Source organism: Mastomys coucha, unplaced genomic scaffold (genome assembly GCF_008632895.1).
Source record: "Mastomys coucha isolate ucsf_1 unplaced genomic scaffold, UCSF_Mcou_1 pScaffold18, whole genome shotgun sequence".
In the NCBI taxonomy this organism is placed as follows: domain Eukaryota; kingdom Metazoa; phylum Chordata; class Mammalia; order Rodentia; family Muridae; genus Mastomys; species Mastomys coucha.
The window spans coordinates 91,417,133-91,431,733 of NW_022196900.1; the positions used below are offsets into that span (position 1 = coordinate 91,417,133).

At 50.6% G+C, this 14,601-nt stretch overlaps 1 long non-coding RNA gene across 1 annotated transcript; it reads right to left on the reverse strand.

Moving 5' to 3' along the window:
* Positions 1-4,855: 4,855 nt before the first annotated feature.
* On the reverse strand, positions 4,856-11,120 carry LOC116095610. Its single transcript, XR_004120661.1, has 3 exons — positions 10,929-11,120; positions 9,815-9,870; positions 4,856-4,967 (listed from the first exon to the last, which is right to left on the reverse strand). It is a non-coding gene; the product is annotated as an uncharacterized LOC116095610 (long non-coding RNA).
* Between the last annotated feature and the right edge of the window lie 3,481 nt (positions 11,121-14,601).

Below are 14,601 nucleotides of genomic sequence, written 5' to 3' on the forward strand. Positions count from 1 at the left end.
CTCTTCCTTAGCCTGGTAGTCAGTGTTGAGTGGTGGTGGAGTCCAGCTTTATCTTCTCCGGCCAGTAGCCTTAACTCAGTGGACTTCCTACCCGGAGGTTCATAGGGTCTTTCACATTGCCTGGAAGCTAGACTGGAATAGTTTCTTTGGTCATTTGTTGGTGACGTATCTGGAGTGACTGGATATTTGTTCGAGTCTCCTTGGGTAAATGCCATACGACACAGATGGGGACCAACAGACTCAAAGATGAGTCTGGAAGAGGAGCGGTTACATAATTGCCTTCATGAGATACACAGCCCTGGCTGTGCAGTATCCATGGAAGCAGTTCTAATGTGATTCCCTTTTCCTGTGTAGTACAGACCAGGGGATCTCCTTTCTGTAGTTCTGTGCCTGGTGATAAGACAGACAACCAAGGCTTAATTGTCTAAGGATGGATGTAGGAATTCTAGGGTGGCATGGGGGGATGTGTCCCACGGGGTCCTCCACACAGATATGAGGGCATCCCCTCAACAGCTGATGGACTGGAGAGTAAACAGAAACATCCAGAAGTGGCACTTAATGGGCAGATTAGAAGGAGGCTGGATGGAGTCTCTCTGCTTTTACTGGAGATGATCTGACATGCAACTGAGTCTGAGCTGTCTGCCCAGAAGGAACCTGCCATGTGTGGAGGAAAACGACATGAAGATGCCCTCCACACTAGTCTCTGACTTGGTGGGGAATGCCTAGAAGGAACTTGCCATGTATGGAGGAAAACGACATGAAGATGCCCTCCACACTAGTCTCTGACTTGGTGGGGAATGTGGAAAAACTGCAGGAGGAAATGGAGATTTGCTGCCATTTCTTACAGTGTAAGCAGGTGTAAGGAAAAGAAGGCGAAATTAGATCAGTGTTTAAGACGGATCTGGGAGCCCAAAACATGGAGCCCGTGAGAAGAATCAGACAGGGAGAAGAGGGGGAAGAGGGTAGAAGAGACAGAAGACATTCCTCGAGCCCATCCCACCTTTAATCCAGAGGACCAAAAAGTTCATGACACATCAAGAAGGCAGAAGTTTCCCAATGGCTCAAGGCAGGAAGCACAGCAATCAGGCATGCTCACCTTCTCAGCTACTTAGGTTGGGGAAAAGGTTTTTCTTCGTTTATTATTATTATTTTTTGAAATTGCATGTCACTGTGTAGCCCTGGCTGTCCTGGAACTCACTATGTACACCAGGCTGGCCTTGAACTCAACAGAAATGCCTGCCTCTGCCTCCCAAGTGCTGTGACGAAAGGAGTGTGCTATCATGCCTAGCATTAATTCCTTTAAATGTTGCCCTAACTGATGAATCCCAAGACCAACAGGCACTTGCTCAGAGCTGCAGTGAGAGGCCTTCAGAGATCCCCCTCACATGCAGCAAACTGGTGTCATTATATTTAATGCTAATCTTTGATACCTTACAGATTTGTGAAAGCACCTGGAAGGATAGATTTGTTCGCTTGTGGCTTGTTGCTTGTTGTGATTCTTTGCTTTGCTACAGAGTTTAACAAAAGTACACTGGAGGGGTGAGAAAGGCGTACTGAGAAGTCATAAGGTTATCAAATAATATAGCCTGGCTTAGGGATGTGCCTCTCTGTAAACCTATTGCCTAGGGGGGTGGTAGTGGTGCACCCATCCAAGAGCTCTCTAATTTTGATATGCCTTGACCAGCTCAATGGCTGGGCATTTCTAATCTTCTCCAAGACTAGCATACATTCTCCCACCAACTTTCCTGAGTCCACTTGCTAAATCAACATTTCATCTCTCCTACCCCAGACCCAATCAGGCTGGAGTGACCCCTAGGGCCACTTCACATGGCTGGTTGCTTTCTTTCCTGCAGTTCTTACATCTAATCCCTCTGTTTTCCTGTCCTGGTGATTCTCCTCCTCCCTCCCTTGGTTCCTTGTGTGCACAGTCTAAAAGCCCCACCTCTTTCATCCTGCCCAGCCATTGGCTGCTGGCAACTTTATTTCCCAATCAGAGCCAACTGGAGGCAGGCTTCCTTTAGTGTCCGAACGAAGATTCCTGCCTGATTCTGGGAGCCAAATTAAGACAAAGCATTAGAACCAATCCCCAATAGGGAGGTCCCTGTCCCACCAATCATAAAGGCCATTGCCCCTGCTGTTCATGATGAATCAGCTAAATCCATGTGGTATGCTTTGATTAAAAACATGAAGAAGTCAAACTGAGTCAAGCCTGAAGCTCCCCCTCTGTTGGCTGCCTTTTTGGAAGTTCTATGCAGGCTGCTGGGACAGAATTGTTACCAACATGTTGTAGACCTTGCATGTCATACTACCAACATGTCAGGCAAGATGTGCCTGCTGGTATAATAGTGGCGCGATTGCTATGGGTACAACCAATTGCCAAATGGATTTGAGGCCCACTCTACAAATAAGAACTCATGCTTGGCACTATAGGCCCGGTAAGAAACCTGTTGCTAAGGAGGTCCTAGGCCCAGTGAAGAGGCCGTGACTACTGTTAAGTAGATGTGATGTGCTATCAAATGGCCCTGTAAATACTTGTGGTTTTGCCTATAGATTGTTAGCACTGTTAGTACACTTGGCTGGTCACCAAGGGTGACTTCTTTCTTGACGGTGGGCAGTGGTTACTGTGGAGAGTCATAACCAGTCGAGCTGGTTAGGAATGAATGACTGTCCTTGTGGCTCAGCCATAAATGGAAGAAAATAATTGCACATCTGAATCACCTCAGTCCCCTCCGTACAAGGCTCAGGGGACAACACAGGAACAGGGGAAGGGAGAGCTTAGGAGCCGGAGGAAGAGGCACACAGTGTGTGTGTGTATGTGTGTGTGTGTGTGTGTGTGTGTGTGTGTGTGTCTGTTTCTCTCTGTCTGTCTGTCTGTCTCTCTCTCTCTGTGGGTTTTCATCTTCCCACAGCTGTCTGAGAGTTGTACCAGGGGCTTTAAGGGATGGAGTTTCTGTGAGTCTTTCCCATGAAAAGTAAGGCTTTTCAGAGACACAACCGCCTTTAGTCACCAGTGTTCCTGTGAGTGACTGCTTGCTTCTGCTTCTGTAAGTAATCCCAGGGAGCTCATCTGTTTATGGATTAGTCAGGGTTCTCCAGAGGAGAATATATACATAAGATGTATTAGGATGGCTTATAGCTGATGGTCCAGCTACTCTAACAATGGCTTTCTACCAACAGAAGGTCCAGGAACCCAGTAGTAGTTCAGTCCATGAGGCTGGATGTCTCAGCTGGTCTTCAGTATATGCCTGAATCCCAAAGAAGTAGGCTCTAATGCCAGTGAAGGAATGGGCTTGCTAGGGAGAACAACTCTCTCTTGCAGGCAGAGAGAGTCAGCTTCCTTCTTCCGCGTCCTTTATATAGATTGCCAGCAGAAAGTGCGGCCCAGATTGAAGGTGGAGCTTGCCACCACAAAGGTCCAGATTAGTGGGTCTTCCCACTTCAAATGATTTAATTAAGAAAGAGCCCTCTCACGGGTGCCACCCCCGCCATGTGCGTTCCAGCTTCTCCTAGATGTGGTCAGGTTGACAGCCAAGATAGCCATCACATTCACCGCGGTAGACTTGGGTGGAGTTGTTTGTGTCTTTTTCCTGTTGTCAGTGTCCCACCTAGTGTGAGTTTGTTCATGTTTTCCCCAGCAAACCTCGAGCAGCACAAGGCTTTTGACTCGGTGGGTAAGAGCAGAGCAGATGAACTGGGTCGAGGCCCCTGCTTTGCCACTTGACCCGGAGATGAGAGTAAACCTGAGAGCTCACATTCCCGGGGTCCTCTATTCTCATCTGTGAAGTGTGACCAATGCAGCCTTTCCCCTCGGGTTCGAGAACATAGGGACAAGGCATTCATGAAGGGTCTCAGCATGCAGTCCCTGCCACTGCACATTTCCTTCAATGTGAGGCTAGGGTCAGGCGGGTGAGTGAGACATTGGGGTTTAGGGAGTCCTGGAGCTCTTCCCATGGGGACTTGCACTGGGCAGGACAATATCTGGCTCTTCAGTTCTTTAGTTGCCTCCACACATCTTCTGTCTGAGGCAGCAGCTTAAGGGCCTCAGTTTCTCCATCTGAAGTATGAGCAGACTCATTGCTCGTGAAAGTGCTTGAGAGACTAGGAAACACTCGCTGATCAATCCCTGGAGCAGAGATACGCCACGTGCAGGTGGGTAAGCAGTGAGCTAGGTTTGTGCCTCTGCTTGCAAAGTCTCCAGCCAGCAGGCTCAGCTCTGAAGACACATGGCCCATCTGGAAACAGCAGTGTTTGTTATTTATCTCCTTGCTGCACAGAAACACCTGGCAGAAGCAACTTAGGAAAGAGGGGGTTCATTTGAGATCACGGTCTGTCAGGTTGCGGAAGATGTGGTAGCCAGAGTTTGAGGCAGTCAGTCACAATGCACTCACAGTCAAGAGGCAGGGAACTATAAATGAAGGCGCTCAGCTCACTTTCCTTCCCCTCTTTATTCAGCTGGGACTCCAGCTGGTGAAATGATGCCATTCACAGCCAGGGCGGGCCTTTGCATCTCCAGTTCTCCATCTGAGGCACGCCCCAGCGACTGGTCTCCTAGGTAACTCTAGAGTCTGTCAAGTAGGAAACTGCTAGCATCACATCCACCGCTTGGCAGCTTAACCCCCAAGCACATCGTTCTAAAACCATACTGGCCTCCTCTCGTCCCCCGGGGCTCATGGCCATCTCCTAATGCAAAATGCATCGAGTCTAACGTCCAAAGTCCCCGTAGCCTTTAGTGATTCCGGCACGGTTTGAAGGTCTGAAGTGCAGCCTGGCTCTTCCAGGGTGACATCACAGGGGCCTTTGTGGTTTTCGCTGGTCCGTGGTGAGGCCATTTGTAATCAGTTGGTTAGCTCCAGGCTCCTTTACAGTCTGGCAGGAGTTCACAAAGGCAAATTCCACTGGGCAAACTTGTTTCTCTGGGAACTTCCGGTCACAGTGGCTGTCTCCCTTTTTGGTGAATGCAAGCTAACCTGAAAAACACAGGATCGCTGTATAAAAGAGCTACCTGGGTATGTAGGCAGAGAGAACACGTCATTAGGAACTATTTATAGAATAGAGTATAACACATATACAAGTGCACATGTGTATTTTCCCCACCCAAAATGAGCTGTCTTGGTTTTATTCTGTTGCTGTGATGTAGTGCTCTAACCAAAAATAACTTCCAGAAGGGTGGGTGTCTTGGTCACTGTTCGATTGCTCTAAGGGGACGCCAGGACTAAGGCAACATACAGTAGAAAGCATTTAACTGGGTGCTGTCTTACAGTTTCAGAGGGCAGTCCATCATCAGCATGGCAGGAAGCATGGTAGAAGGCAGGCCATCAGGCATGGAGCTCAGAGCTTTAACATCCTGATCCACAGACATCAGGCAGAGAGAGGGACACTGGACCAAGAATGGGTTTTTGGAACCTCAAAGCCCACCTCCAGCCATACATCGTCTCAAAGAGGCCACACCAATTACAACAAGACCACACCTCCCCAATAGTCTGCCAAATGGGAACTAAGCATTCGAATATATCAGCACATGGGGTCGTTCTCATTCAAACCACCACAGAAGGGTTTTTTCCCGTTACACTTCCAGGTCACAGTTCATTGTTGCAGGAAATCAAGGCAAAATTTCTAGCAGAAACTGAAGCAGAAAGCATAGAGGAACACTGATTACTTGTCTGTTCTCTGACTAGTTCTCTTACAGATGCATGCTTAGCTAGTTTTCTTATGTAGACCAGGATCATCTGTGTAGGGAATGCTACCACCCACAGTGGGCTGGAACTTCATATATTAATTAACAGACGAGACAATCCCTCCTAGAAATGCCCACAGGCCATCTGATCTGAGTAATTTCTCAACTGAGGCTTTCTTCTCAGATCACTCTAGGCTGTACCAAGTTCACAGTCAAGGTGAACACACACACACACACACACACACACACACACACACACACACCACCCCACACGTCCAAAGAGCAAAGTCTTTCCTGAGACTCATGTAACTCTTAATTGTGATCCTCTAAAACATCAAAACACAAATTGCCTACTCCCATCATTTGACGGTACAGAGTAAACACTCTCATTAGGAAAGGCAGGAGGATGGAGGCCTAACAAGGAATGATTTGACCAAAGCAAACAGAAACCCAGCAAAGTGAACACCAAATCCTAGAGCTCCAAGTCCACCATTTGGAGCTTGGGATGAAATCACCTGGGCTCCAAAGGCCTCCCCTAGCCCCAGCTCTCCAGCCTTGCTGCCTGCAGCACATAGAGCCTTTCTCAGGCTGGCTGCATTCTATGTATGCAGCTTTCCTTGGTGGATGTCCTATGGTCTGGCATCTCCAGCATCCTGGCATTCAGAATCTCCAATCTAGGGATTCCACTGATACGCTTGGCCCAGGGAGTGTCACTATTAGGAGGTACGGCCTTGTTGAAGTAGGTGTGTTGTTGGAGGAAGTATGTCACTGTGGGGGTGGGCTTTGAGACCCTCCCCTAGCTTCCTTGAAGTCAGTCTTCTCCTAGTGGCCTTCAGAAGAAGATGTAGAACTCTCAGCTCCTTCTCCAGCCCCCTCTCTGCCTGGATGCTGCCTTGCTCCTGCCTTGGTGATAATAGATGGAACCTCTGACCCTGTAAGCCAGCCCCAATTAAATCTTGTCCTTATAAGAGTTGCTTTGGTCATGGTGTCTGTTTACAACACCAGGCCTCATAAGGTTTTTCTCCACAGAAATGACCCGGGGACAGTCACAGCCAGCTGATGACCCCTGAAGGGAGCACCAGCTTATTCATCACAGCACTCCCCCCCCATTCTGGCTTTAAGGACAGTGCCCTAATCTGTGGCCTTCTACCCCTGCACAGGAGAGCCCTGGCTACTAACCGTGTCAGCCTGACACCAAAGCTGACAACTGGCTACCAGCTGCTGCCTTGCTTTGAAAGCAACACACATTATTATCATGCTCATATCCGAACGCAGCAAAATTCATGATCAGGGTGCTCAGCTAATTCAGTGGTTGAGGAGAACAGACCTTTTGGCTCATGGCCAGCTATCTTCTCTGTGTGGCCCTCCATGGTGAAAAGGACATAATGTTTCACCTTCCTTTCCTTATTAAGCCATCAATACCACTCTGGCCACAATCATCATCACAATACACCATCCTCTTAGGAGTTAGGGCTTCGTCATAGGAATCTGGAGCCATGACTGTTATGTCTCAGTATCTGTTAGATGGCTGAGGGCTCACCAGGGAGCTGAGAGGACCCCCCAGAGTTTTACTTTAGAATGTAGTCTTTAAGGGCTGATGCTGGGTCCATCTGGGGCCCAGGCACTGTATGGAACATGTAGATATTTGAGGTATACTTGTTCCATGGAAAGAGGAATCGAGCCCATGTCTGTGCAGTGTGGAAGCAGGCTGGGCCTGAGCCAGGGTGTGTCTGGCATCACTGGATTGCCTGCCTGGTTGGGCTTCTCCTTTGCTCAGCCTTTGTCCCCTCATGTGGACAATTATTTATGAAGTTCTAACTGTATGCCAAGGACCATTCCAACACAGGGGACAGCAGTGAACATTCCAAGAACAAGATGACAATAACCACAGTAAGTAATTAAAATACGATGCCAGGAGATGAAAGATGCCACTGAGAATCACAGGAAGCAGGAGGGGAGGAGACGAGAAGCTGGGGTTCCCGCGGACGCATGTCCCAGGCACCTCTAGGAAGGCGCCCCTTGGGTAGGACCTGAAGGAAGACATGGTGGCATGTCTTCATGACAGGGAAGTACCCTGTCACAGCCTCTCTTCAAGAGATGGAACTTGACTGTGGACTCGACCTGGGAACTCAATTTCAACCCAGGCCTAAGCCTCCTGGGTTGGCTCCATGGCTGTATGGCAAGGCCTAGTGCACAGCTTCAGATGCTTGTTTCAAGGAGAGCCTGCAACATGCCAGTAGGACCCAGGTTTATAATGAGGAGCTCACTTCTTCCTCCAATGGCTTGCAAGGTGCTCTTACCAACAGCCCTGAAGATACCTAGGAAGGGTGTCCTGAAAGCCAGGGCCTGGACCTCTAAGGCCTACATCTGACTGTAGCATGGGTGGAGGCTGACCTAGCATCAGGATGGCTGAAGTCTCCACCTGCTGAGCCTGGGTAAGAATAGGGTTTAGTCAATGACTATTAATATGCATTAATTGAACGCATGAATGGGCTTCACTGTGACATTTCCACTCATGCATATATTACGCTTTGATTGCATGGAGTGTTCGAGTAAGCCACTAAGTGTCAGGGTGATTTGTGAGATAGCAGTGACTATACGTACAGAAGGGGAGGAGCCTACTACATGGATGGGGGTGGGGGGCGCACAGAGGGCGTGACCCAGCTGTGGCTCAGCAGGTTCAGCTGTGGTGCTGTCACCTGTGGCCCCTCCTTCATGGGGAGAGGGAGGGACCCCACTAAGGATGGACTCTGAGGAGGAATCCCATGACTGGCCAGAGAGAGCTTAGTGGCTCTGGGCCTTGCTACACCACCAGCTCCAGCCAGCCTGACATGGGGGGAGGTTACTCCATGAAGCAAGCAGGATGTAGACATGAACCCTGATTTCTGACTCCTTCCAGGGAAGAGCCGAGAATCCACATCTCACCTACCTTCCTCTGGTTTGTAACCCAGAGCGCATCCATTCCCCCTGGCACTCTGCCTCTGCCTCAGAATCATCTAGTCCTTCCAACCCACCCCAAGTTCCCTCTTCTTTCTGGGGGTCTCCCTCCCTTTCCCTTCTTCAACTCCAGAGTTAGACATGCCCGTCACCGGGCCATCTCTCAGTCCTGACCTGGCTTCTGTCACACAAATGTCCTCTCTCTCGTGGCCCTCCACCTCTGCACAAAGAAATCCTGGCTTCTAACCACCCACCCTGGCACCAAACAACGATTCCAACTTCAGGCAACTGCCTCCCATCTGTCTTAGCTTGCGTCGGCCATGGGAACCCAGACACTCTCTTCTTATCCATCTAGAGTCTGCAACATCTGGGGCCAGGGAGGGGATGGATCCCAGATGCAAAGGATAAGGAGGATCCAACCGGCTGCACCTGTGCCAGGCACAAGGAAAGCATGTACAAAGGTCCAGTGGCGGGCAAGGGCTGCCACTGGCATGTGCTGTGTTGGGCTTTTTACCTGTCTGTCTTTGGGATGTCACCCAGTCATCAACCTAGTGCCTGGTATGTGCTCAATAAAATATTCTAGATGGAAAGATGGGAGGATGGGGAGGAATGAGAAGAAAAGAAAAAAAAAAAAGGAAGAGGGAGGGAGGAAGCCGGGGAGGACTGAGAGGGAGGACGGAAAGGGAGGACGGAGAGGAGAAGAGCTGTGAGATGCAGGAAGGGTGAAGAAGGAGGAACAGGTAGAGAGTGGGGGGGATGGAGAAGAGGTTGGAGGTGTGAGAAGACAGGCGAGAACGCGGCTGGATGTCTGAGTTGCAGTGAACGAAGCCCCTCCAGCCCTTCCAGCCTCATCTACCAGACAGGAGCAGCAACCTGTGAGTCCCCGAGGGCTTGGCTCAGTTAACTAGGCCTCTGTTTTACTGCTGCCCTGTTTTGCAGCAGAGGCAATTAGAGGCAACAGGGCTGTACGCCTCTCTCCAGGCAGCCCCACCTACCCTGTCCTGTCCCATTAACTTCCAATTCAACAGCCATCCCCGACCTGCAATGTATAATGAAAGACATTCGAAATCTATCCAAATGGCATGAGTATTGATTTATTAATGCTGGGGAATGTTGCTCTAATTGAATTGAGATCCAGGAAGTAAGTTAATGTAGCTGACGATGCTACAGGAATTGAATTACCCCAGGGTCTGGAATTATTACCTTTTCGCTCGCTTTGTTGTCAGTGGGATAAATAACAAATCAATCGACAATTCACCCTGGTGGCAAAAAATAAAAAAATAAAAAATAAATAAATAGAAAGAAGAAAGAAAATGTGCTCAGAGCCTAGAGGTATGCTGGAGTAGGCAGGAGATGGGTGGGTGGGGGTGGGGGTCTTCCTGGAGGAAGAGGAGCAGGAGGGAGGGGAGGGGTGTAGCCCAGTTGAGGACCCTCCCTTGGTCCATTTTTCTGGCCAGTGTCCCTAGTCTGGGCCAGAGTCCTTCTGTCACACAAGCAGCAGACACGAGACTGGCCATGGCAGCACACAGAAAGCTTGCCCTGCGGGCTGCAGGCTCAGAGACAGCCCTGGTCCAAGTCACACAGTGGTTGTTCTCACTGCCTTCCCGGCCTCTGACCTACTGGATGCAAAGGCCCTCTTAAAGCTGGGCTCAATTCTCCCTTCTTTTTTTAAATCTTCTCCACCCTGAGGGTCTGCAGTGCCCAGAAACTTCCACTGGACGGAGGCCATGTCTGCCTAATGAAGGCCTAATGCTCTCCTTGCCTGGTCACTGAGAGGTTTGTGAAGTGGTTCTGGACGCTTCTCAGAGGACGAGAGCGACGTTATAAGGAGTAATTAGAGGCAAGGCAGATCTAGACTTCGGCCAGCACCTTGTTCAGAATCCTCCTTCTCTCCCTCTCCTTCCCTGCCAGCCTCCCTCGGCCTCCCAGCCTCTCCATCAGAGGGACAGCTTTTGGGCAAACAGGCCCACCTGGCCAGTGCGCCACCTCTGTTCCTTGTTGGTTTTATGACCTCAGGGAACTGGGCTCTCATCCCTGAGCCTCAGTTTCTCAACCTATCAAATGTAAGCCCTGCAGAACCCTAGGCATGGTAGCTCCAATGTGCTTCGGAGGACAGGGATAGCCAGAGGCTGGCAAGGGCCCTCTAGGACCCCAGACACTGGCTACCTCAGCTGCTGGCCGTCCAAGCGGGTATCTGTGAAGCCGCCGGGCTGGCCTTGTTCTGGTCAAGGAAAAGAAAGCCTGAGTTAATTAAACCAACAGCTCACACTACAGGTTACCCACAAAAGTGAACTTTAGTGCCCCTCAAACCACTGACCAGAGGAGGGCTGGGAAGAAAGCGAAACCACAGTGGGAGTGAAATGGAAAAGAAACCAGCCGCTCCGCCTCACTTCGGCGGCCACAGGTATCAGAATATTAATTGGTCTTTGACTCGATTTGGCTGTGGGAGTCAGAGCAGGCTGTGGCTTCAGGGAGCCCGACAGCGCCATGGGGCTGGCGCAAAGCATGTCGGGAGTGGAGGCGGCTGGGAGGAGGCAGCCAGGGGTGGGGCCTTCTGGGCGTGGGAAGACCCAGATCTCCGCTGTTGCTTTGTGGGTCCTTGGGTGAGAGGCAGCAAGGAGTGAGGTGTGCGGGAGCTTAGAATTAGGACTGGGTAGGACTCCTTGTAGCGGTGAAGAGGGGGTGGGTACCTGGGAGTTGTAGGGTGTCAGTCGCCATGTGCTGGGTCCTGGAGATCCTCCCTGCCCGTCTTAGTAGCACTTGAGAGCTCACGAACAGGGTCTCAGGAACCGGGTTGTTGGGACATTCCTCGCCAAGGTGACAGCAACGTGACAAAGATAGCATTGGCTTATATTAAGAACTAACCTGTAGGGCTGGAGAGATGGCTCAGTGGTTAAGAGCACTGACTGCTCTTCCAGGGTCCTGAGGTCAGTTCCCAGCAACCACATGGTGGCTCACAACCATCTGCAACGGGATCCAATGTCCACTTCTGATGTGTCTGAAGACAGCTACAGTGTACTCATCATATAATAACTAAATAAAATCATTAAAAAAAAAAAAAAAGAACTAACCTGTAGCCTTCCAGTGTCCAGCACAGCACAAAGGGTATGTTTAAGGCACTGGAGGCTGAATGGATGCTTTGAAAAGTGCCGTTCAGGCCAGCCCCTCTCCTCTCCTCTCTTACTCCATGACATCTGTTCCTGGGGAACTGCTCTGCAGGAGCCTGGCTGGAGGGGTCCAAGCCAACTGTAGATATTAATTTTTTTACTATTAATTTTTACCATGGCAAGGGGCTTACTTCCTGCTGTGGCTAACGGCCATTTCTTTCTTTTACTAGTGGTTGTGGGACCAGGCTGTACCCAGCCCTTCCGCATGCTCCCTGAATGCAGAAGGGACATCAGTAGCTGTGGAGTTGGGGTGGGACAGGAGCTGATAGATCTTAACAAGTGCCTGAGTGGATCACGCATTTGGAGGTGCAGGTATGCGTGTGTGTGTGTGTGTGTATGTGTGTGTGTGTGTGTGTGCGTGTGTGTGTGCACGTGCGCATGTGTGCGTATATGTGCATGTGTGCATGTGTATGTGCGTGCGTGCACGCGCATGTTTGTGTGTGTGTGTGTGTGTGTGTGTGTGTGTGTGTGGTTTGCAGCTGTGTCCCACACCCTGGCAGAGGAGGCCTGCTGGGTTTACCAGGCCTTGTCACTATGGGCAAGATGGGCTCTTAGGTCATCTAATCTAGCTTTCTGTCCACAGAGGAAACAACTAAGGCACAGAAAAGGGAAGGGACTTGCTTGAGGTAACACAGCAGAAAAGATTCTACCTCTTTGGGAGTCACGTACAAGCTGGAGACTGACCACAGACATTGTCCGCAGACATCGGGAGAAAGAGAAAGCCCTGCAAACTGGCCACTTTGTGAGGCTGTGCCTGTACATGTGGTGGTTTGGGTAAACACGGCCCTCGTAGGCTTGTGTATTTGAATGCTTAGTCACCAGGAAGTGGCACTGTTTGAGAAGGATTAGAAGGTTTAGGAGGCGTGGCCTTGTTGAAGTAGGTGTGGCCTCGTTGGAGAAAGTGTGTCACTGAGGGTGGCTTTAAGGTTCCAAAAGCTCATGCCAGGCCCAGTCTCTCTTTGCCTGTGGATCAGGGTGTGGCTCCCAGCTCTGTTTCCAGCACGCAGTCTGTATGCTGCCATGCTCCCCACCATGATGATAATGGGCTAACTCTCTGAAGCTAAACCAGCCGCCCAGGAAATGCTTTCCTTTATAAGAGATGCCTTGGTCCTGGTGTCTCTTCACTGCAGTAGAATGGTGACTAAGAAAATGTTCCTGCTTCCTCAGGTGGGGCTGAGAGTCTGGGCATTCGCGTGATGTTTGGCAACTGTTGAATGGTGACAAAGTTTGAGACGTTTAAAACCATGGTGACACGCAGAGCAAACCACGGTAGTCTATACTTGGTGACGCTCGGGCATGGTGGGTAGAGTGTGGGAGGAAGTGAAAACCCAACGTGGGCCTGGGCCTTGAGACAAGCTGTTGACTAATGGCATTCTTCATCCCTTCATTCCTTCATTCCTTTACCCCTTTCTCAGACCAGCACAGTTGTGACTGTCCTTGACATTTCCATCCTAGGTGAACTCCTCAACATCCCCAGATCAGCCTAGGGATCATAAGGTTTTTCTAGAGATTGCAGACGTTAACTAGGCCCCCAGCCTCTACCTAGACAAGCATCCAAGGTTTCCTGATCCATGTAGAGTCCATTTCAGACAGTCCCAGCTCCTAGACTTGGTCCCATTCCTACCCCATGAGTTTAAAATTGGATCAGATAGTCATGGGTTCAAATCCTGACTCTATCATCTGCAAGGTGTGTTTTAGAGAATGGCTGCTGCCCTCTCTGAGCCCTGACACCTTGTGGCGCCCTTTTCTCTTCATGCATAGGACTGCTCACTGCAAATCACGGACTCTACTGAGGGGACTCAGCCTGGGCTGTAAATTCAGGAGCACCCATAAAGCAACCTTCAGACACAAGTCAGGCTGCTCCTGGGTTGACGCTGGCCTCCCTCACCCCCATGGTGACATGGTTCTGTAGTACGTTTGCAGAAGGGGAAGGTTTCCCGAGAATCTACTAGAACCCCCAGAGACAGGGCTCTTCCCTCCCCAGGCTGATGTCCCAGTTCCTTGCCAGCATTTCCTGGTGTGGCTTGCCTGGATAATAAGTGAGCATTTAGCTTGGGGAGGCTCTCAGGGATCTTGATTTCCCTGGTTGTCAAATGGGTGTGGGGAGCATGGCTTTGGCAGAGGCTGGGGGCAAACAGGTCCTCTCCAGCAGGCCACACAGCAGCTTAGCACACTGCAGGCCTTCCTTGGCAGGCTAAAACTTCTGTTCCTATAGAGGAGGTGGGAACGTCAGCCACTGTCTAACCCCCAGCACCGAAACCCAAGGCCAGAGCACCTCACAGTCTTAGAATTTGGCATTGACTTGAGGATTCAGAACCAGAGAGAGGGACGCTGCAGTCTCTGTGGTGATGGAAATGGTGCCCAGGCCGCAGGGGTGTTTGTGGAAATGGTGCCCAGGCCAGCTGTCACTGGGCAGACCTAGGGCCACCTAGCCTTCAGCTGTCACTGGGCAGACCTAGGGAGCAGTGAGAGCAGAGGCGAGGTCCCAGGAGCCACCTCGCCTCCAGGACAGGCCTGAGGGTTCTGACCCATGGAGCAGGGTTGAACTGAGCGCGTAGTGTTTTGGGAGCTGGTTGGAAGGCTGGCTTCCTCTCTCACCCCTGGATGGTGAGCCTGTGTAGCCTCTGCAGGCTGTGGGAGGGGTGAAGTCCCCTGGGGCTCCTGAGCCAAGCACCTCCTGTCTGAAGCTTACATCCCCTTCGCAATGGAGCGGAGAGGCACCAGGCTTCCTAGGATTTCACAGCATCATTAAGTAAACTTGACCAGAGAGAAACTGAGCTTGGCCGGTGCCTCTCACTGCTGGGCCTCTGCTTGTCTCATCCC